This window comes from Mycteria americana, chromosome 6 (genome assembly GCF_035582795.1).
Source record: "Mycteria americana isolate JAX WOST 10 ecotype Jacksonville Zoo and Gardens chromosome 6, USCA_MyAme_1.0, whole genome shotgun sequence".
In the NCBI taxonomy this organism is placed as follows: domain Eukaryota; kingdom Metazoa; phylum Chordata; class Aves; order Ciconiiformes; family Ciconiidae; genus Mycteria; species Mycteria americana.
In genome coordinates this window covers 53,542,402-53,567,140 of record NC_134370.1, presented here as the reverse complement: position 1 = coordinate 53,567,140, position 24,739 = coordinate 53,542,402, and the positions used below count along the sequence as shown (strand labels likewise).

Here is a 24,739-nt window from a genome sequence, read left to right as displayed (position 1 = left end):
GTATTTTCTTAGTTTTCCTTAGCAGACGAAGCAGTAACAGAACTTGATACTGCTCTGATAGTCTTTTGATAGTCTTTTCGTCTCCCCACCCTACCCCCACATATGCAAAGTACTGATATGCTAAAAATAGAAATTGAGCAAAAGTAGGCAGTTTCTTTGATTTGTAATTCCAAGCCTTTTCCCAGTAAGTACTGCACTGAAGAGCAGTTTTCTGTCTTCCTCACCACTCCCTTTTACATTTGAGTTCTTTCTTAGGAACTTAATTACAACATACTCCCCCCCACCCCTCCTAAACCAGGCAGTAATTAGTTTTCAGCTCATGATCCTTTGGGATTGTATAGGCTGTTCCTTGAATGGGGTCCAGTAACAGTGTATTCCCCTCTGCCTCACTGGGTCAGCAGTCATTTTTCACACATGACCTCCATTTATGTATCCAGCTTTAAATTTTTCTTTTAAATATTAAATGGCCCTGTTTCAGCTATTTACACTCCAGGCTGGTGACTCTCTTATGATGTATCCAGATGGGACACAGAATAAGCAAGATGCATAGAGAAAGAGGTGGTGTCTTTTAGACTTGTTAATATTCTTCAGAGCATATGGTCAAGCTTTTGGACAGAGCTCTTTAAGAAGAGTTGGTGTGGCTGAAAGAACATCCATTGCCCTTTCCTACAAACCTTGTTGATTATCTTTCTTTAGACCACAGCTGCTACGACAGTGTCGCTGTTGCTACAGCATTAATGACTTGGTTATATTCATTATGAAGTTGGATAATACAAAAATTATGAAGAAGTAACTTGAGGTTGAAGAGATGCTGCTCTGTTTTTTAAGTAGAGTTAATTAAAAGGAAGTAATAACCTTAAATTATAACTAGAAGCAATAACAATGAAACAGGACAGATTGTGAAATTTGAACAATGATGTCAGTTTTTGTATTACTTAAATTATGAGCAGTGGTGACATGAGTTTGCAAAAGGACTGACCTGGCACACATTGCTATAAAATTATTTTAACAAAACAAATTTAATAGTCTTAAAAAAAATATTTACACAGTTGTGTTCAGCTTAATTGAAAATATAATAGGCTTAAATTATGCCATATAAGGATTCGTTGTTTCTAATAGAAAGTAACAATTGGAATTACTGTAACTGTAAAACTCTAGGAGAAGTAACTTTAAAAGGTGCTACTTGACAAAGTGGTATCAAATAATTAGTCACTTGTAATTAATATGGGATCAGGATAGTACCTGGGGCTAAGTATGCCAAGTATTGTTTATCTGAACAAATTCCAAGACTCATAGTAACTCTGTAATTCATGTTCATTTTAGATGGCTAGCTTCCCCAGAACTAAATCTGGGAGAAGGCCAGATCATGTTAACCCTCTCAGCACAGGATGCTGGTTTAAAAACTTTATCTTGCTCTACCCAGCATTGTTTCTATATGTTATTTGGAAAAATACTCCTTTGCCCATGAATGCCTCCACATGATGTAGTTTTTCAGCATAGTGTTAGGTGGAAAAGGTACAGACTTTTCCTGTAAATCTGGACTCTCTGAAATAGTATTTCTAGTAGGTATTAAGATCTTGAAGCCAAGCTCGAAGGTATGGGTTTCTGACAAAAGAACTTGTGTTTCCTTCAAAACTGAAATTAAGTTGTGGAAAGTGATTGGCCATTGCATACAAGATAAACCCCCCTGTTAATAACCCAGCTATGTAGGAATGGAAATTCCTGGAGGGTAATCTTGTATGAGAGAACTAAATGGACTTGCATTTTGTTTAGGTTTTGCCCCCTGTGGATGATGTAGACTGGATTAACGCTCCTAAAACAGGGAGCCTTTAGCTAGGGAATACAAGAAAGGTCTACAGGTTTATAAAAAGCATATTTAATGGCTTGAACCAATAACATGTTTCATCTGAATTGGATACAGTGCTGTAGAAGCACTCTGTAGTATGCCAGCTTCTCTTTTCCAATCTTGATCATGTAGGTTATTGTAGTTTGTTTATGGTTGATAGTTAGATGGTAAATGCCCCCTAGAGCTGCCCAGGAAACTGCTGACTTTCTAATTAGGGGATCTATCAGTAAAATTGTTTGAATACCCTGTCAGAATGCAACTCTGAATATATGGTCTCTTATATTCAACTTGCAGCTGCTGACCCCCGTATTTTACATTTCTTAGGTGCAGTAGTACCAGTTAGACTGAAAAATAAGTATCACTTATCTGTAAGGTGGTAAGCGGGCCATGAAATGTCATAATCTTGGGGCCAGTTAGGAAGCTTCTTGACCATATACCACTAGCTTTATCAGAATTTTATGTTTTTGTTTGTTGCAGTCAGCAGCAGATCTACAAATACTATGTAAAGATAGTATAAACCTATACACTGTCATGTTCTGAAGTGAATGGCAGAGGCACTGTATCACTGCAAAGTTGTTGTCATCATCCGTCCCTGTCTGTCCCTCCCCCCACTGCCCCAGTTCCGATATTACGTGTCTTGGCGGAATATTGTCTTTGCCACTCAATATTTCTTAGACATCTCTGAAACTAAAAACATCTACATCAGTGTGTTCTCCTTCATGGAGGTGCCAAGAGTGCATCAGATGAAGTTGGCCTTTACAAGCAAGGAGGATTCAGCAATTAATAAATAGCAGACATGTTCCAGGCTACTGCAAGAGAGTATTGTCTCATAAGAATTAAGAGGGGGAAGCTGGAATAGCTAGGTCTGTGCAATACTTTAAGTTGTTTGAATTCCATCATCTTCTGAATGAAAGGTTGGCATCTGGTTTCTCAAATGAACTTTCACCAGCGGGAGGCCAAAGATTTGTCTTTGGTTATGTTTTAATTGTATTTGCCTACCTTTCCTGGGTTTTTGTGCCAGCTTCTGTTGGCTAAACCAAAAGTGAGAACTATGATGGGAGGAAAGGAACTACAGAAAGAAAGCAGTTAGGGAGGAAAATACTAGGTGATATTTGAGGGAGACGAGAATGAAAGGAAAGAGGGAGCCAAAGGCAAGCAGACAGCTTTTAATCCTGAGTCAACTACCTATTCCTCCTCTTCTTTCTTGCCTCTGCCCTCCCCAGCAAAGAAAAACCTAAGCACAAAAGCTGAGGTGCCTGGACTCTCCAAATAATTACTGTGAAACCTTGTGTTGTATGACTAAGCGTTACTCACAGAATTGTCTCATCAAGACTAACTCCTCAGTTGTATTTAAAGGTTACTATTAAAAAAAAAAAGATTATAGTGTCAGACCTAACTTCTGAAGGAGCCATGATAAAAACATAGGTGTTTTGCTCAAGTTGCAGGACTAATGTTTCTTGTAGCTGTCATGCGAGCTCATTTGCTTATTTCTTCTTTCTGTAAGAGAGAGCTGAAGACAGTGGGGAAAGGAAAAGAAAATGATAAAAGCTTTTTTAAATGCTAAAGCAAATAAAAGGCAGTTGGAAGGACACTAGGATTCTGTACAGAAATTCTAGATTATAAGACCTTCCGTAGCAAGCTGGAAGTATTTCAAAACCTATAAGAATGCAAACCTCAGATGAGAAATAATCAGAAGCTGTAAACAAAACATGCTGAAATGCACCTACTGCTTATCCTGTCTTGTACTGCATTTGGAGATAATGGAAATCATCACACATACTAATTTAGGCATTCTTCTTCAGTTATAGTACTTATCTGAACATATTCCCAGATAACTGGGAAAAGGCAGAATCTTGAATATGAGGATAATTTGGCAAGCTACATCCTCTTAAATGCATACCTATACTTTTTGCAAGTCTTGTGTAGATAGCCAACAAAGCAAGCATAATCTGGAAGTCTTTGATCTTGCTGGCTTAACTGTTCATGTAGATAGGACCTGAATTACAGGTGGAGTAAAACGAAGAGCTCACCTTTGTGAGAATACTGTGCTATTTTCAGGGAGAGGAGACACTGACCTAAATGCTCCCAGTTGTGCAAAGAGTGATAGTTTGAATTAGTTCAAAAGATAGTAACAATTCCTGTGAAATGGAAAACTGTTCTTATAAATTACATGTTATGGCTTAAGGAAAGTCTTCCTCTTCTCCAGCTAAAGCAGTCTATTTAAGGAGGGGGGGTAGTTCAGAATTACTCGCTTTCACAATATGCCTTTCTCTTCCAGCTGAGAAGGAACACCACCCCAGTGGTCTAAAGGTGCAACCCCTCCCACCCCCTAAATGCTCTGTAAATACTGGCAGTATTTTTAATGTTAAGAATATGGTTTTTCTTTGTCATATTTGCCAGCTTCCTCAAATGTTCTGGGGTTTCTGCCCTCCTGATACTGGGGAGGAGCTGGGGTTGGGAGCTGTTGCATGCTGAGAAGAGCTGCAAATGGGATTGAAAATTAATGTCCGTTCCTCCCCAGCCCAAGAAGAGAATAAATGTTAGGAAATGGCTGTCTAGCCAATACAAACTGCAGTTCCCCTTGGGAGAGGGGGGTCAAGTGTTCCAAGAAACATCTCTCTGATAGGGCACTAGTCCTAGGTTCTCTGCTGGTGCGCTATTCCTAGGAACCCATTCCATTCTTTATCAAGTGTTTTTTTCCAGTTAAATTTTCCATCTGAAATATGAGATTATATAATCAATACATGCCTTGTTCCAAATGAAATTTCGTAATTTTTGTCTGCTTTCATAGCTGCCTGTCCTGCCTGTTAAGAGGAACTTGGGGGTTGGAAGTTGAAATACACATTAAGTGTATGTTTGGTTTTTTAGTTTTGAAGAACTTTCTTTGCCTTTGAGGGTATATAAAGTCAGCGGTGATTCATTTGAAATAAACCAATGCTAACTTAAAAGGTTTTCTTACTTGTTGTGTTTATCTGCAATCAGTAAATGCCTCTATCTTGGGAAGATGTGTAAACAATAGTAAGCAGCCAGTGGTTGAGAGTTGCTGAGGTCATTGCTCCTTCAGAATGACCAGTGGTGTTGCTTGCTTTTTTTTTTTTTTTTCTTCCAGCATTATGAGGATACCTTTTAAGTCAGTTGAATTATCGATAATGCTAGGACTATCTTTTTGGCTGTAACCTTAGTTTGGTTGACAACAATGTGAGATTTATGTCCTGTTCTTCAAATTGTGCTAGCATCTTAGCTTAAAATGCAAACAGACAGGAGATGCTTTTTAAACTTGAATGTTATATTTCTGCAGCATGCATTTTGCTAGCCTGAACTTCTGATTATATTGACTATCTCCCTTTTAAAAAAAAAAATCAAACATACCTTAAGTAGTTACTGATAATAAAAATACTTTAAACAAAAGCAAACAGTCAGAGAAATGTTGTATGGGCTTTTTCCCTTCTCTACAATTGAATTAAATTGAGAATTTTTATGATGTTCTTTGTATTTGTCCTTGTTTTTACTCCCTTCTGTGGGAATGAAGAATGCTTGAAGTCACCTAGAGTGAAGTAGTAGAAATAGATTTGTTAGTGGTATAGCAGTAGAGTAAGTGAACAGTGGTCTTCTGTGCAGCAGAAGGGCTACACAGGACAGAGTGAAGTAAACTGTGGTGAGCTGCAAATTACAGATACCTGTTCCATGAGCCTTGTGATCAAGTTGGTGTGCTATATGCTGTAGTGCACGAGAGGAGAAAAGCACATGTATCAAATAGCGAGTTGAAATAGTTTGAATCTTACTACAATCCTGATAAGGCTGTTGGCAGCTAAATACTAAGTTTTTATTCTTGTGACGTAGATAGACTGAGGGATCCAATTTTTCTTTTCTGTTTCTAGACATAAGTTTGAATAAAGTCAATGACTGGCCTTGCTTTGCTATGAGTACATTGCTTGGGATGTTGATAGCTGACAGTAATAATTTCTCTTTTATAGAAAGTACCATTTTTCAAATGGCACTGGATGCTTAGTATGAAACTAGACTTTGCTTGCTCTACCTTTTAACTTCCAGAACAGGACCTTTTAATTTACTCAGTAGTTTCAATCTTTCTGTATTTAAAAATTAGTTTTATAGAAAATAACTTCAAACATTTTGGAACACTTGTTAGAGAAATAAAAAACCCCCTCAAAGGTACTTATATTTGATAAAATACTATAGGCAGTGTTAACAAAACTTAGTAAATAGTTTTCCCTCTATCAGAAAAGCAGATTTTTCCATGTTTTAATGTTCCATTACTTTTTATTTGTACATTAGTCCATATTTCCTGGATATACTCACAGCATAGAGGTTAGTGTGTAGCTGACGAAAACATAATACCTAAAATCTGTCTTTACTGTCCTAGCCCTTCAAGCAATGTAATTATGTTGCTTCCAAGCGATAAGCCAAGGCAATTTACAGATTACTGGAATGCTTGAAAACACTGACCTTTCAGGTCACTCTGAGCACTCCTATTATGCAGAGATTGCTGTGGCACTGTTGTAATGTGCTGGCCTGTCACATGCTGACTAACTTGCAGAAAGCTTTGATGCAGCTGTTTTAAAAATGCTTTTGCTGACTGATAGGCACTTAGACTAGTGACTGTGAACAAAGCTGGCTCTCATTCCATGCTTTTAGCCCCCATTTTCTATAACAACACCTCTCCCCTGCTGACTACAAACACAGTTCTTATCTGGACCCAATTGTTGACTTGTCTCCAGTTAAATTGTATTCATGTTAATTTTCACTTCAAAAATAGTCGTATGTGAGAGATTTGGTTTGTGTCGTTTATTCAGAGCTGCTGCAAACAAACAGCCTTGAAAAGTTGGATGTGGTGGCTTTAAAGAGTGGGTGGATTAGGGGGGAGAAAAAGTGTGTGTGACTGGGCAGAGCAGGGGAGGGAAGGGCTTAAAAAACAATGGTCCTTTATTGATGATGACCAATACAGTGGAAAGTAGTTTCCTGAAACATAGCATTTATCGTATAGAAGTTTAAGGTCTAATTCCTTTTCTTGAACTGGTACAAAGAATAGGAAGAAGCCGATAAGTAAATGTTTCTTTTGAGTATGTGATGCTTAATGGGTATCATACATGGTAACTGTAATGCCAGTACCTTCTTCAGTGTTAGAAGCAGGGCTAGAACACGAATAAAATTACTGACCTGAGTTTTTTGTTTAATCTCTTTACTTGTATTAATAGCTGTTAGATCAGGTAGTGCCTGATTTGCGAAGATCATAGGAAGAGGAAAAATAAGTCTAAAAGTATAAAATCTTTAATTCCAGTAGCCTGACTAGAATGTTACAAGGATAAAATGTTTTTTGTTTTCCCAAGACACACACAATCCATATTCTCACTGAAAATAAGGTGCTGGATGTTTGTGGGAAGTGGATGTCTAATCCAAGTAAGCCTGTACAATAAGAAGCATAATAGCCCATTACCTATGAAGGGCAAAGTTGACCAATTCACAACTTAACCTTTGACTCTGGGCAGTGTATTTATATTTAATATAATCTATTGGTTACTTGTACCTTGGATTCTAAGCCTGTTTGAGTTCAGAGTGTTTGGATCAAAAACTAAGCATCTCTGTTCTATTCTGCTGAGAGGTGGAAAACAAAGTAGTAACATTTGATTGATATTGTATATGTGTTTCATGTATGAAGTTTTATATAATTCTAAGACTGAGCTCCTGTTGTGCAGCATGGCATCACTGTCTCCTTGTTTGGGGGGAGTGTGACAACAGGTATTCACCTGCATTTACTGCATTTCCAGTAACTGCAAAATACGCACAACCTGTGCCTAATGTCTCTTGAAGCGGTCGTGTATATTCAGGGATAAGCAGCTGGTGTATTTAAAATTGCTTTTGCTAATTGGCTAAATAGTATACAATGGCAGTGCACTAAAATATAAATTTGAAGTTGTAAAAGGATGTAATATATTTTTCCTGCCATAGCAATGCAGTGAAGAGAACAGAATGAGTTTACAGTAGGAAACTAACTGAACAGTGTAATTCCATAGTGAGTATTTTCCTACTCTTCTGGGTAAAAAAGTCTGCACTCTTTGTAGTGATTGGTAGGGCAAGAAAGTTTGTTCTTCGTATATATTCAAATTAACTTTTTGTAGTTGCACCTTAACTTCCATAGAGGAAAAATATTTTCCGTGGCTCAGTTCAACATTTATTAATCTGGATCAACTTAAATGGCACAGTGAGGCAAAAAAGATGTGTTACTACTGTTGACAACATTACACTATCTTTTAGAGGATTAAATTTCAAAAGGAATTACTTCTGAAGGTGAACCTACAAAAATTAGCAGAAAAGATGCAACTAAATCAATACATTGATACAAGAACTACAAATTTAGATATCGTCACTGCATTTAATTTTATCTTATAAATTATTAGAACTTGCATGACTATGAAGGTACAAATATTAAATCAGTCAAGCATTGAAAGCACTCTTTTTTTTACAGGAGGTTTTCTTTTGCTATTCAATTCTGGTTTTACTGAAAAAAGACTGTACTACAACTGTCTTTGCTGGAAGTACTGTTTCATTTCTCATCTATTCTTTCTGACCAACTTTTTCACTTTTTTTTTTTTTTTTTTTTTATCCTCACCTATTTAGTCTTCAGGATTTTTTCCAAAGAATACTCTGGATTAAATGGTTTCTCTGCAAACCATGGCCTTCTGATAGTATTTTCCATTGAACTGACTCATCAAATGGATTTGGCTGATGTACTGAAGAGAAACTCTTGAGGTTTCTTACTCATTTAGCAAAGATATTCCTTTAAAAAATGCTAGCTGATTTTGCAGGTTTATAAGTGATTCACTTGCTTCCTTCTCCCCTCACCATCCCCAGCATCTGGTTCTTGTTGACATGTAACTTGATAGTTTTTTGGGGCAGCAGTTGAATGAACTGTAGCTGTAACCTAGGATAAACAAGTTATTGGCCAAAATTATACAGGCGTTTCAGCTGTTAACCAAGAGCTTATCCAGTTTCTTCTACAGCTGGTTGGATAAACAGCTAGAATGTCATTCATGCTTTTTCGTTTCAAAAAAATGTGCTGAGTAAATGAAAAAGACATCTGCCCATTAAGCACAGATGGGAAATACTTGCTAAGAGGTGGGTTTGATGGGTAGCATGTCTGAGTAGTTATGTATAGACTTTTATTTTTAGTCTTTGTTTTCAGAGTTCCTCTTCTGAAATACTCTGCGTGCTTGTCATCTTCACCATAGCTTGGCTAGCAATCAAGCATTATTCTTTATGAAATGATGATTACCTAGGGAGAAAGAGCAGCTTCTCGTAAGTCTGTCTCCTAAGCATGTAGCGTCTGCTTGAGTTACTTACTGCATAGTTGAGTCTTACTTCAAAGTTGAGTTGAAGCCATGACATCCACTATTACTTATGGACGTGTCTTTATGTAGTGATTAGTTTGGGATTCTTCACTTCGTGTGTTTTCTCTGTGCAAAATCAGAACAATGTACTTGAACATAATTCATTCTTTTTGTTTGCATGTTTATAAAAGTTATCAAACTGGCTGCCATAGAAAATAATTTCAGTGATGTGTCCCTGTATTAGGTACTTAAGTTGGTAGCTTCATAGGCTGAGAATGAAGGTAGCTCTTCAGGCCTGTACAGCTAGGGAGACTGCCAGTAGTTTAACTGTAATGCCAGTTCTCCTAAAAATGCCATGACATTCTCTTGCTATTCAACCTGCCAACGGAAAGCTTTCAGTGTTACTTACAGTGCTGATATGTCTAGATTATCCCTTGTCAGACATTCTTGATGGGTGTCAAACTGCTGCCTGTATTTACTGGGTTTTATTTGTAGCTTTCTTTAATAACTCAGTAATTTTGGGTGTTTTTTTTCTGGTGAATGCTTGTAGGGTGTGCAAACTTTCTTTGTCCTCTTCTCAATTTTGAAAACAAGTCTGCGAAGGTAACTTAAGCTCATTTAATTATGAGCATTACTTTTGGTCATGTTGGATGCTTTTTCTTGGACTGATACAAATGGCTTATGCTAAATGTTCTTTTAACTTGTGCTGGAGTAGACTAGATCTTTTGGTGGGTGGGGGAAGAGCCCCTTAAATGTTGTGGAACAAATGCAAAGCGAGACCACTAAAAACCAAAAATGCTTTGTAATTCAGTCAGCTGTACTGTTCTATGAGACTTGTTCAGGCTGACTTCCAAGTGTAAATTTCAGATACTACAATTGTGTGTGTTTCGATGCTTATCACTTGCTTACATGAGAAGCTTGGATTTCTTCTTGGAAAAAGTGTGTACCCAGCTTTAGTAGCAGTAAAAAAAAAAAATCTTGAAAATGTGGTTGTGTTGCATCCTAAAAATAAAGAAAATGTAAGTAAATCTAAAATACTGCTTTTGAAAATTATTTCAAACTAATACTAATGTGTGTGTTCAATCATACTGATGCAGTGGTGTGTACTATGTAGGTATGTGGGACTGTAGATTATTTGAAATAATGATATTAAGTTATCCTGTACCTAATGCTTTGCAACAACCTTCACTCTAGTTTGGAGGAAGAAGTTAAACCCTGCAGAAGCTTTGCACTTGCAGGAAGTGTTGCAGTGCCATTGGTCTCAATATTTAAGTATTTTAAGTATATGCATCAATAATCTGCACTATTGATAAGATAATGCATGTGTTGTCTTTGATCTTTTGAGAGAGTAAATATGGCTTGGGAGCACTGACTCCTAAGTTGACAGTGCACTGTCAAGAAAAAATGGCACCACTGGTGCCATGATATGTACATGCAAGCTGGTAGTTGGCACATGCTTATGGAACCTTAATGTGTTCAATTTATGATGTATTTTTCAGGATTGGGCAGCTAAAATATGTCCTTAGTTTGCTGTGTAGTTGCAAGATACAAAGCAGAGGTGGAATGCGAAAAGAGCTTTTAAGTACATTTTTTCTGTATTGCCTTGTAACAACTTAAAGTTCTTATTAAAAAAAAAAAAAAAACAAGAACAAAAAAAAAAACAAACTCATGCAGCAATCCTAAAACTACGTTGCTGATTTATCCAAGGCCCAGAAAAGACCACGTGTTGTCACAAAAATGACCTTCTGGTGAGAAACGCCCAAGGGCAAGAAAGAACGTGGTGCAAAAATAAAAAATGGAGTCAAGTTCTGCTCTTGAAATAACTTAAAGTTTAGCCATGAAATTAAATGGCATTATGTTTTGATGTGCACCTTTCCCCCTCAAGAGTCAAAGGGGTGGCTCAAGTAGGGCAAGAGTGTGGGAGCACTTCTGCTGTTTCTTACTCTTCTTTTTGTGGAACAGATTGGAGCAATGTGAACAAATGTGCAGCAATGTGAACAAATATATGCAGAGGGGAAAAATGCAGCTAAGTGGGATTTCTGTTATCTTTCTTCCTTGCTTCTTTTTGAACTTTGTCACTCTTTAAGTGAATTTGTTCTCTTTTGTCAATTAAAACCTTAACTTGATTTAGAATGTTAAGCTTAAAGAGACAAGGTAACAGATGGGGAAAGACTTAAACTTCTACACTAGTAATTTCCCCTGGTCTGTAACCTTTTGTTATTTTCTTAGAATATATTATATTCAGAATGTAGAAGTTCAGTGGAGCTGCTTTCTGTACCACAAGGAGCAAGGAGTGATGGAGTAATAAAGGGGTGAGGTAAAGGTTGTGTAAACTGGAGTGTCACGTTATAGTTTTGAATCTTGCAGTTTTTAAGTTAAAGTACAAATGGAACAACTTTCAAAAAGGGAGAAGTTTGCCCTTGCTTAAGGGCTTTGGGTTTGCAAAGTCTCCTTTTTTAAATATGGTTCCAGGTAGTTAGAAGATGCAGTTCTGGTAGAAGCACAATGCATATTTTAAAATAGCCCTGATGATTTCTGCTCACATAGTTTTCTTGCCTATTTGGGAATGTGCATTCCAGTGTGGTGATGAATGGACATGATGCAGTTTTGGTCAAGAATATAATCCTGTATCCTTGATATACTTGAAATTGTGGGAAGAGAAGTTATGGTGTCATGTGGTTAAAGCTGCTGGTGAGGCAGTTTGTTCCACTTAAATGGGTTTATTTTTAATTGCTGATGTAAATACTGAAGTAGCTTTGTGACCATTTTTAAGGTTAACCTTTGGCTTTCTGGGTGTGGCTTTTTTTTCCTTTGATGGAACTGTGCTTTTAGTTATACTTGGCTTTTTTTATCACCTTAAATGCTCAATTGGGGAAGTAGAAGGTGAAGTTTAAACTGCAGAAGAAAGGCCTTGAAGCTATTTGATCTGAAAGATTGTAATTTTTGGTAATTCCTTACTTACAAAGCTTTCTAAATTTGCATACTAAGTTTTACGCAAAATTCAGTGTTAGTTCACCTACAATGGTCAGAATAATTGCAAGTCTACCAAATGGCTCTTCGTTAGAAGAGGGCATTTTATTGGTTTTGAGGTGTCCTGTTTTGCTTTGTATGTGTAAAGGCAACATGCTGCTAGGAAGTTCTGATCTGGTCAACAATTAATGCTCTTGAGCATGTTAGTTAATTCGCTTGTCCCTTCCCCTGCTTTGATGTGCAAACAGGAAAGAAAAAGCCGTAGCTGTATGTCTGCAGGGTGGGATGGGAAAAGACATGATGGTTATGTAAATCTGAATACCTACAGTTTAATTTGAAGCCTGTGTAAAGCCTCTTGCCCAGTAATTACTCTGTCATTTTGTTCTAGTGACTGTAGCCAATGTCTCTTCTACCCTGGCTTTGGAAGGGAAGGAGACTGGGTGTTGTCTCCTGACTCAGTGAGTGAGAAATGGCTAGAGTAATTCTTCAGCTTGGGATTCATAGGAATTCATGGTTATTTGGAGTGGTGGTAGGGATGCAGTCTACGAAAGAGAAAATCCAAACCCAAAAAAACCCCAGAACATGCTGTTTTAAAAAACGCTTGCTTTTCTTTGCTTAAGTGTAACATATGGTGACTTGCATCCAACTTTTCTTAAGCGGTCTGCAAATTGGAAAAGGTTGTGAACCACTGCTATAGTGAAAGGCAATGGTAGGATTGCTGCCAGTAGGAAATCAAAGAGGAGAATTATAATCAGGGCAGTTGTTGGTGCTGGGCACTATCTTAGGCCTGCTTTTATTGTCTCTTGTCCAGTCTTGGTTCCCCAATGCAGTTGGTTTCATTGCCGCTTTTTAAGAAGATGAGTTATGATGGGAGTAAAAAGATGTTTCTGGCTTGTTTTGAGTGGCAGGGGCATCCCTGTTGCTGCTGTGTGTCCTTTTAAGGGAAAGGAAAGAAAAGTGTGGAAATGTCTTGCTGATTCTTGTGGAGCTGCTGTTATTTTCTCTTGCGCTTGTAAGTGGCCGTGGCTCCTGAAGAGAAGGAAGCACATCACTTGGAAGAAGGGAAAGGATGATAAATTGGAAGGTAGAAAAATATGCATATGTTTTCCATAAAACATGTTTGTAAGTCTTGCTTTGGTAACAATGACTCCTTCTTTTGCCTTCTGAAAAGAAACAACGATATCTTTCAAATATCTAATAGTATAGCCAGGATTAAGCTTAAAAAAAAATTCCCACTCTATAACTGGCTGTGAATAAGCAATTGTTTGTTACCCACTAAAGCAGCTAGGGTTATGAAAGTGGTTGCATGTATATTGTTATATGGGTGATATTTCTACATTGATAGTCAATGAATAACCCATCAGAAAAGGCTTTTATTTTTATCTTTTAGATTCTCTACTTGTCTGCTCCTTTTCTGCCTCAAGAAAGCCATCACCAATACCAGACTGATTACTTGATTCAGTTCAGAGTAGCTTTGCAAATAAAGGAGATACTCTGCCCTGTGGATGACTAGCCTTAAGCTTGGGCTTTTGCTGCTCCTTAACCCTTTGTATTGTCAAGCAGCAGCCTGAAGGTGCTGTTTTAAGTTATACACGTTCTGACAGGAAAGTTTGCTTAAAGTCCTCTGGCTGCTATGCCTTGCCTCTGCAATGCTGTTGGACACCTGCTCAGTTGGTTCACACAATTACTGAAATAACCCATCCTTTTTCTTAGACCTCATTCACCCCTTTCCACCACTCTTGTGAAGGTGAACTTTCACAGTCACTTTAATTGTTCTTATCAGTAGTGGATAATTTTAATCAATTTATATTACATAGACACTAAACAAAAGGGTGCAAAGGACTGATGAAAATGAAGCAGTTAAATGAGCTGTAGGAATATGCTCCTTGGGATGTGGGAGTTCATATTGTAGGTCTTCAGGCTGCTGAATCCAGTGTAACGGCTTGGTATAAAAAAGGAAAGGACTCCTCTCCTCTCTTCTCCTGCACTATATTGTTCAGAATTTAAATACTGGTAGTATTGACTAATATTTCTTCAATTTTTTTATTATTCTACATCTTCAACTTACAACATTACCTGGTTTTGAGTTCTGTCAGTGCTATTTATTCAGTTTTGTAATTGGATGTAAGGACAATTGTAGCATGCTAATTTTTTTTTTTTCTTCATCACTTAGTAGTTAATGTGTTAGCTTTAGAAAGGAAGTTTTTCAAGGAGAAAATCCTGGAGCAGACTCATGTTGTGCATATAAATAGGGAGACTGGGAGACAATAGTGAAGTAAAATGTCAAAGTGTACTAGATTTTGCCTGCTTAAACAGATTCCTCTTTCCTTTCTTCAAGGTACGTGTTTGGAAAACTAGGTAAATGAGTACTCCATTTCATGGTGAATTAATACAAAACTAGGCATTGTTACTAGGGTGGGGATAGTCCTTTTTGCTGAGGAAAAATGATGTGTTTTCCGCTTCCCATACTTGCCTGATAAGAAAGTTCAGGAATGTTTTCCTTGCTGATAGCTGAATAAGCCTTTCGGACACATTAACATTAATCACTACTGTAGTGTTTGTTACCTTGTCCTCCCATCCAAATCTTATGTCCTCCTCTGACCAGCTGGGTATCTAATTCTCATTCCTTCTCTCCCATTGACTACTTGTACTTTTTTTTTTCTTCCTCTCTCAATTTACAAGCACTGCACTTCAAAAAAAAAAAAAACAACCTAAATGAGCAAACAAAAAAATCCCCAAAAACCTGTTGTGTTCCCTGTTATGCAATTTTTTAACCGAACTATTTGTTACTATTGACTCCTTACTCCAAAGTCACTAAAAACTTTCTAACCAAAGAAGTTACTCTCTTTCAAAGAGCTGTAATATATAATGTTATTCACCGTCTCCTCCTCTTTAAACTCCTGCATTTCTGTATCCTTGGCTTCTAACTTACTTCCTTTGAATGTGTAAAGTTAATGTGAGCTTAGAGTTGTAATGTGTTCTGCAGATGCTGTAGCAGCCATGTGACTGCTAAAACTGAATCTTCTTAACTGACAGTTACCCAAATTGGGGGTGGGGAGGAATGCCATCTGTGTGTGTGTGGTTGTTCAGGGTAGGGAAGGACACTTAACCCAAAATTTCTTACTAAGAGTGGTTGGTTGAGATTGAGAGGAAGAAATTTTGTACCTATAAAAAGAAAAAAAAAATCTTATTACACAAAGTGACTGAGATTCATACTGAGATTCAGCAGGGAAAATATCAGGAAAAACCCCCACAGAATTCTGCAACTGCAGAGTGGTAGTCAACTGCTTCTACCAGGCAAAAGGCAGTGTGTGTTTGTTTGGAGTACGTGCATTTTAAATCTTACTTTCAGAAGAATTTGGTAAATTAACCATAAAATCTATTGTTTTGTTGTGGCTGTGTGGGCTTTAAAGAAACAAAAACCCAAACCAAACAAAAAACCCCAAACATTTTAAGGAGAAATTAACCTATGCATGCTGTTGTTTTATTGTCAAGCTGGAAGATGGCAAGGCCATAATTCTGTGTCTGTAACTTGAACTGTCATGCAAGGCTCTTAAGTGTGTATTTGGTCTGATTGATATTTGAAAGCTTTGAATAGTACCTTGGGAAAAACAACCCTGCTCTGTCTTAGTGGGATACTGTTGCCAATCCTGAGGCCCTTGTTTGACAGATCTTCAGAGTGTAACAATCTAAAACTGAGACAGTGCAGTGCTTGGTAACTAGGTTATGATTTTGTGGATTAGAAACAAGGTAGGAGGCATTCTGGCTTAAAGTGAGGTGCGTGAATGCTTTGATTGCTGCTGTGATTGTCTAACTCCATGTTGGTGATTTTTTGGTGGCCATATCTTGCACTTGTGTGCATTTTGGCTTTGTATTTTTTAATTAAAAAGCAACAGTCAGGTACATAAGCCTCATCTAGTTTTCTTATATAAAACTAATACGGTATGATTTTGTTTTCTGTGGTACTGATACTGTGCTCTTCTCCTCCTCCCCCAAGGAAAAACAAATTGGAAGAACTTCAACTAATGTTCTTAACAGAGTGATAAAACAGTAACACCAAGCTCTGTATAAGAGCACGAACGGAGGCTGTGTCTGCAGTGGGATGATTGGATTTGGTTTGAGGAACGTGCTGGAAATGTGACTTAGAATCGCAGAGTAATTAAAAATTAAAATTGGAAGGGACGCTAGAGATCAGCTAGTCCAACCCTCCGCTCAAAGCAGTTCTGGCTAAATCTGGTTTATAGAATAATTGCAGAACAGCGAGGTCAGAAGAGAGCTCTGGAGATCATCTAGTCTAGCCCCATGCTGAGAGCAGGGTCAGCTACAGCAGGTTGCCCAGGATTTTGTCCAGTTGAATCTTGAACATCTCCAAGGATGGAGATTCCGCAGTCTCCCTGAGCAGCCTGCACCGCTATTTGACCACCCCCATGGTTTTAAAACAAACCAACCAAGCAGGTAATATCTGATTGGAATTTCCCATTCCAAGTTGTGTCAGTTGCTGTGAAGCTGTGGTCACAGCTGTGTACACTTAATGTGCTTCACTTGCATACTTCAATATAGCTTACTTTACTTTTATTTGAGGCTGTAGTTTGAGCTTTTATGTTAACAGGGCTAGCTTACAAACCGTGCCACTGGCAGCTGCTGTCAGTAGGGTTGAGATGAACTGATGGGGAACTGATACAGGTAGAAATGACCACAGACATAAGCGTAACGTGCACAAGCGTAATATGCAGGAGAGGGGTATTTTTGAGGATGGAAAATAGTGGGAGGGCAGTGTGTGCTGCTTAAGCAGTTACTTGTGCTAAAAGAAGTGCTTTTCAAGTTGCATCTTAAGATTTGAAGAATTAAAATATCACATTGAGCTTCTTGAAGGTCTTGGTTTTGAAATGATGTGAAAAAAATCAGATCTGAGCTAAAGTTGATCTCTAAATAAAGAGAAGGTAAATACTTTCAATTACATATTAAAAACTATACTCTAATTTTGGAATCTTTATGTCCTAATAATATTGACCTAGGTCGGTATGGTAGAGAAATTACTTAAAACCAAAAGCAAAGTGCAAGCTATCTGTGCTTCCCTTTAGCAACATCACTTGGGGGGGGGGGAGAAACATAGCTTACCACTCTGCTTTTTAGCGTTTCTGTTCTGTTGTCATTTTGGTTCTGTTTTTGCTAGCAAACTAGCCTGGAGTAGTGATCTGTGAAATGCTGCTTGCCAGCACTTTGGAGTTTGTGATCCTACATGATTTCACTGCCAGCTGGAAAGCAAAATGGAAAGAAGCAAACCAGACAAGGATCCCAAGTTCTAAAGCACAGTTTTCCCACACCTTAGAGTTCATGAAGCTAGTAAGCTTTGCTTAGCTGCTGGCTGATACTGTTACCAGGGTGTTTGAGTGGTACTCTTCATCTGAAGTAACTGGACCTGAGATCGTTTGAGATGCATCTGCATTTGGGTCTTACATTCTGGTTTGTTTTGCCTTCTTATTGCTGAGTGTCAGCCTTCTGCCATTCAGGGACAATGATATTCACTAGGCCTGTATCATAAACGCTGCTACAAATACTCAGATTTAACTGGATCTATAATCTAGTATTTTATTATTTCACTAAAATGCAGTATCCCCCCAGATTTCTGCATCCTGTTCTTGTTTAGGGCTTTTTTGGAAGGAGGCTCTACCATTTTTTGTATTGAGCAGCAAATCAACGAAAAGATTTTATGACCCCAGGAGATCAGAGAGCTGTCTGATGTGTGAGGCTTGGACTTGAGAGGCCATTCTGGAAAAGTGAGTCATGCTAAAAAAGTTGGGTATTACATGGGATGAGTTAAATACAGAGCTTTTTTTTTTTAGTTTGGAGAGAATAGTGCCCAGAAGTCAGAGCAAAAATGTCTTGCACAAAAATTCATCAGGAAAACTAGCAGAAGGGATGTTTTTAGGTATATGCAGTATCTATGTGTTCAAAATACAGCAAGTAATCTTAGGAATTTTAGAGCATGAAGCAGTGGAAATTGTATTTAGTAAGGTAGCATCCCATGGAGCAGCATGTGGTTGTGGAAGCATAGGAAGAATTGAGCGGAATGGTGAAACAGCCTAGCTATTATAAAAAATATATACATAAATTAAGTTTAGTCCTAGTTTTTCTTCTCAAGGTTGCTATTCGTGATGTAAAGATGACTTCTGTTGTCCGGGCAGTAGGTATGTACTATTGTAGTAGAGACTTTGTACTTCTAGATTGATCTAAGTAAAATTAAGTTCATTTTATTAACAGGAAGTGTTGAGAATTCTGTATGTGTGGGGTTTGTTGTGTGTTTTTTTTTTTTAAAAAAACTTGTATTGCACATTGATGTCTGAAGATCAGCTTTAATAATGGTGTCTTTCTTAATCCAAGTTTTTCATAAGGTGGCCTGTTGAATATAGACACATGTTTGGGAAGAGTGGAACTCTTGACTAGAGCTTGGGACCCATGCAATGTATGAAATAGGCAAAAAAAAAAAAAAAAGTGATGCGCACTGCTTTACTTTTAAGTGTTTAGTACATCTGCTTGAGAGAATAAGGTTAGTATTTCTGTTTCCAAAATAAATGGTCGATGTCACTTCCATGGTTGTACATTCAGACAGAAGGTGAGACTAAAGACGGGCTTTTCAGCTTTAGTGATGAAGGAGAATTTTTTTATATATACAAATCTCACCAGAGAATGCTTTAGTGGGTGTTTCCTCCTCCACTTAGCATTGCTGTGTAAAAGAGATAAATAACATCAGGTGCATATTGTTTGTCTCTGCAGCAGTCCCTGAGCTGCTCTGTTGTGATCTCTCTTGAGTCTTTTATTAAAAATACATTCAGGAAAACAGTCTTTCCTCCTTGCAAAGAGTGATGATCAAGTAAAAAACAAGGATATAGGCTGCTTGCAAAGTCTAGTACAGAGATACCACAGTTCTGAGTGCAAACAGCCAGCTTTAGCAGTGTGCAGTTTGCTGTGTTTATCCTGCCTCAGAGTACCCTCCTCTTTGACTGGCTATGCTTGCTGTAGTAGTTGGCTTCCAGTATTTGACATAGCTCAGATATCTCTAAGGTACTCTGTAGAGTAGATGTGGTGCATTGCATATGTTTATAAAGACTATGTAAGACAAAGCTCTCATTTCAATTGATAAAATCAGTCTGATAATAGGATTCTGTCCTCATTGCACTAATTGCATGGGAACAAGTGTTAAAAAATACTTTTTTTTTATTAGTCAGCTGAAGGCTTTTGTGATAAGACAATTGGAGGGAATCTGTTGGAATTTAAGTAGTTTAACTAGGCAAGGTGAGTGTCTGTAGGAAGCGTTCCTGGTCAATGTTGGAAACAACACACTGCTCCAACTGAGTGCTGAAAGATGCTCTGTGTAGGGAAATGACCTCTTCATTCCCTGCTCTGGGCTGGCTGAGGAATATTCAGTTTTCCTTTCTGAACTTCCTCAGGAAGCTGTTTGTTTTGGATATTGACTTTGATTTTTTTTTTTTTTTTGAGTGAATGAAAAATATCACCCCCAAATACCCAACAAACCTGCAGAAATTCTTGTAACAGTTGCAAATGCTGATTGGTACAATAAGTGCTTTTAATTCTTGTTCCCACAAGTGCAATCAATCTATTTGATTCTGCATTTAACCTTTAAAACTTTTAAGTTCAGTAGCATCCTACTGCTGAAGTGGACTTTCCCAGGAATAACTGAAAATTAATTTTAGAAGCCAAATAGAAATGCAGCAAGATAGATAAGGTGTATGAATGCCTGGTGTGTCCTTTTGAAGAGACTGACTCTAAATAGAAACTTATTTCCTTCTTTCAATACAGCCCCTTACCAGTTCTTCTTTCTCTTCTTTTTTTTTTTTTCCTCATGTCTTGAATAAGAAAACTATTTCTCAAGGTTGTTACGATTTTATCAGGACAATTAGGAATGTTTTTAGATGTCGGCATTTTATTGGAAGTAGGGTGTACACAAAAGCTACAATGTGAGGCTGCAAGCTTGGAGCAAAGATAGCATTCTTTATATGGTTGTGTTTGTGATCTGGTCATTCCATTTCTTGTAGTTTGCTTGCTGTGGTTGAAAGGGTTAGAGCAGGGACTTGGATCTGTCACAGATAGCTTTCCTCTCCATTGTGTTTTGCAGAGAATAGAAACAATATGCCCCCTGAGGTAGCAGAAGTAGTTGCTTCATTTTATTATCTGCAGGACAGCTGTCAGTGCTGATCTGCAACATCAGGTTTGTAAAGATACTAGAAGTACTTTATTGCTTCCCATGGTAGGTTACTCTTGTGTTGGCCAGAGGAAAATATGAAAATCTGCCTGTTCTAAGGTAGATACCTAAATATGATTTTATCTGAAAAATGTTATAATCTCATTGTCCTTACCGAGAAATGCATGGAAATGTATAACAACAGTAGATATTTAACACTTACTGTTTATTTATAGGAAATTACTGTTGAATTTCACTAAGAAATAACGTGATTGAAAACTCCTTTGACTGCATGTGTCAAAACTTGATCATAATTGAGCAAACAATTGCTTAAAATCTAACTTGTAATTCTTGACGTGCTTAACTTCTTATGAAGAGCAGTTCAGTTAAAACAGGAAAGATAATTCCTCTAGTAAGTCCCCCCTAGACGTGCAAAGAAACATTGGGAAACTATTCTGACTTTGATTTCAAGATTACATAGGAGCTTGGCCTTAGTCCGAGCTCTTCCTCTAGGTGTAGAAGTCTAAAGAAGTGTTATCCTGCAAGAAACTTTACCTCAGGAACTTTGCATTATTTTAGGTATAAAATAATAATTTCTGTGGCTGTTGTTTGACTCCTTCCAAATGTGAACTTGAACTGTCTTTTCAAGCCTGTGGGTTGTTCAGTGCTGCTGCTGATAACAGCTTTTCCAACTGCAGTGGAGGTAAACTGAGCAATTCTATTTGCAAACATGACAGCATTGCTCAAGCTGGTTGCCAGCAAGGCTTTTTTTTTTTTTTCCCTTCATGATGCTTGAAGGAAAAACCTTGATGCATAAGTACAGAGTTAATCCTTTGGGGAAATTCAATCTTATGTATGTACACGTGTGCCCAGATGTATGCGTGAAGGTAAGAGTTGTATCAGAAAAGACATGTTTTTTAAAAAAGAAAAATGAAAACCCCAGCCTTTAAGAAGCAGGAAAAAAACATGGTGAGAAGGGGAGCAAAAAATGTTTGTTGTTGTTTGAAGGACCCTTGTAGCCCAGAAAGGGAGCTTTCTGGAAAGATGTTTACTTTGATATGTTCATATCCCAGGGCAATTTCAAAGATGAAAAAGTTGAACAAGATTAGACACTTCCAAGGTTCTGACCAAATGATAAGTTGCATTACTTCCATATTGATGAATTGCAGCTTCATTTATGACTTATCCTTTAAATAATTAAAAAAAAAACCCAACCCACAAACACATCCACTTGCCATATACAGAGCTGTGAATGCTACTAATTGTCTCTATAAGGGTATTTAAGATGAGCTTAAGGAAACTCTTGATTTTAATAAAGCATAAGCATAAAATAAATCTTTTTTCCAATACTGAAATCATGATACCATCATTCTCTCTGTATTCTTTTTATTCTTAATACATGTAGAGAATGATAGGTAATATAGTATCTAGAATTCTCACAGTTCAAATGCTGTCAGTTGTCCACTTGCATTTCAAAGATACTTAATGGTCTCTGTTAAGTTACTTGAACTCTAGACTCTAGCATCTTAGTATTCTCATATATTCCTAGTTTCTGGGGTGTTAGGCTGTATGTATTTCTTAGTTCCTGCTGAGTCACCTTGATTTCTCCTCAATCAGTGATGGGTAAGATTACTTGGGGTACCAAGCTTGGCACCAGCAGTCAGCAGGGGTGGCACCACCACTGCAGACCTACACTGTCTGCTCCTACCCCTTAACTATAAGCAGTGTTTGCCATGTCTAGAGACTTGGGAATTAAGTCCTTACAAGATTTGTAAAATTCAAATGTTGCATGAAAAGTAGAGCACTTTGAGTATGGTCTAAGAGCAGTATCACAACGGGGACCTCAGCTGATGGTAGCACAAGCTAGTTCTTCTGCCTCAGTTGTCAGTGCTTAGTAGAGTGAGTACCTTCACAGGTTTTCATCAAACTTCTCAGTCTTTTGTGAGTGAATGCAATTCTTTACAGATGAGAAACTAGCTCACATAAGCAGTTTGTGTCAAAGCCAACAACTCACCTCAGGCTGCCTTTGAACTGTTTTCACTGCTCTTGATTGGGCTATTTGGGCATGCAGAAAGAATGAAAATAACATATTACTTGGTTTGGTGTCCAACTAATGGATATTTGATGTTTCCAAGTCTTGTGAATTTGAAATGAATGGATTAGTAAAATCTAGGGGAGGTGGTAGCAATAGATGAGTAGAGGAGATAGTGTGAGCAAGAAAATGGAGAACAAGTAAAGAAAGTGGAAAGACTGAGCTTCTACAGAAAGGAAAAAGCCATTAAATATGGCAGCCACACTCAGTAGATTGAGCAGTGAGCACCCTGTCCAGTTTTAGAAAGGCTGGTGAGTTTATGTGGGTGTTTTTTTCAGGGTTTGTCTGGTGGGCTTTTTGTTGGTTTTTCTTATGTGAGGTAGTAAGTCTTCTCACAGTTCTCAAAAGCATGTTACATAGGTCATTTCCATTTTTCTTAGTTATTGCTTAGCTGTTTTTATCTTATCCCGCTCTGACTCTAGGATTGCCAGTTCTCCCAGATCCAGTGGGAGCAGTGTTTAGTTGGTTAAACTGGGATTTATCAGTCTTTGCCATATCCAGAACCAGTTGGTGTGTTTGCACCATGCCCTAGGTACCAAGCTCCAACAGTGAGCCACAAGAACTCGGAGCCATTGAAATCTGGTACCTTGTTAGCCAAGTAGCTCAAACTGTGCTGTGCGAAAGTGTCTCTGACTGTGGATGGAGTTTTGTACCTGTGTGGTGTTGCCAGGACAAATGCAATAAATGAGCCGCTCAGGTTAACTTCTTTGGTAATTGCAGATAGAAATGAGGCAGCCTATTTCAATTAAAATGTGACTTGCGACTTTTGCAGTCCTTTATTGGATTCCTGTTGCACCTTTTTCTGAACAGGAGCTACTTAAAGCTTTTTCTTTCAGAAGTTTACTTGCAGAAATAATTCTTCACTTGTTGACAAGATGTTTAGCCTGAGAAGTTCTTGCCAAAATTAAGACAGAATGAGAGCATCAGAAATAGGGAAGAAGATCAGTATTCATTAACCGTTTAGCAAGCAAAACATTGTTTTGTTTCAAAGATGGCTTTGTGTGTGTAAATCGTTCCTGTTTTAATATATATTTGATCTATTTTTAAAAAGCTGGAGAGAAATAATTAATTCTGGGGTAGAGTTGAATCAGTTTGTAATGAAAGGAGTAACATTTGGTACTGAATGGAGGGGAAAAGAAGCTGTTTGAATGAAATATATTCCAATTAAGTCGCACCAACACTTTCAGGAGAAGTGAACCCTGAAAGAGAAATGAGCAGTAATGTAGCACATCCTAACCGTTGAAATTGGAGCACAAAAGTGGAGGAAAAAAGTCCATAGCTTTTTGGGGTCATGAGAACTCCCTTTTTAAACCTAGTTGCAAATTCTGATGTTACGAAATCAGGTAAAGTTTTCAGAGGTATTGATTGTGAGAGTAAACACTCCTGCTGCTGTTCTCTATTGTAATATAGGACTGGATTAAAAGTTAGGACTACTTTTTGTTGTAGTGGCTGAGTCACTGTAACTGAAACAAACTAAGAGTAAAGTAGATTTTGAAAAAAACAACACTCCCCTATTAAGATATGTTTGTTTTCTGATTCTGTTCACTAGTTAATGGATGGATGGCTTATGAAAGGGGAGGGTATGCAGCAAAACGCTGGCACTCCTTCTGGAAAGGCAGAAAATGTAGCAGCAGGATAGCAGGAGACTTTTTGCTGTTTGCTATCTATCTCCTGCTGCCTTTCTGCCTGTTTTCAAGCCTTTGGCTCTGCTAGTTTTTCCTCACTCATGCCATCTTCCCCTTTCCAAATGTTTGCTTGTCGTTGCACATGAAGTAGTGCAAGTGTCTGCTCTTTTAAGCAGAAATGCAGGTATGTAAATATTGTCATAATGTTACTGTTTAATCTAGTTCCCTTAGAGAGGACCTTGCTTATTTCTGCTACTGTTCACCAAAGAAATTAGCTTACAATAAACTGTGGAGTCTGTGTATGTGACCTGTATGCATAATACAGTAGCACAGGTACCTGTAATCTATAGCTGGGCATTCATGAATTAGTGCATACAGTTAGAACAAGCAAAAGGAGAACGTTCACAAAAGTGTGAAGTATATGTTAGGATATAAATACAACTGATCACTGGAATACTGAAAGTGGGCCTTGGACCAGCTTCATTTACTGTACTTAATGACCAACCAAGAGAGCCTATATCACAAATGCTTCTTGTAGTCCTTCCCTTGAAACTTCTTTAACTTCAAGTTCTGAAATATATGATGATTAGAAATCGATTTTGCCTATTCTTCCCCCTGCCCTCCTTCCCTAGGAGCATGGGAAGTTCAGATGTGACATAGAGA

General features: G+C 37.8%; 1 protein-coding gene across 5 annotated transcripts in view; it reads left to right on the top strand.

Annotated features, from left to right (window-relative positions):
* TJP1 (tight junction protein 1) overlaps window positions 1–24,739 on the top strand; it is a 75,686-nt gene that overhangs the window by 6,339 nt on the left and 44,608 nt on the right. The gene's annotated exons all lie outside the window — the stretch shown is intronic.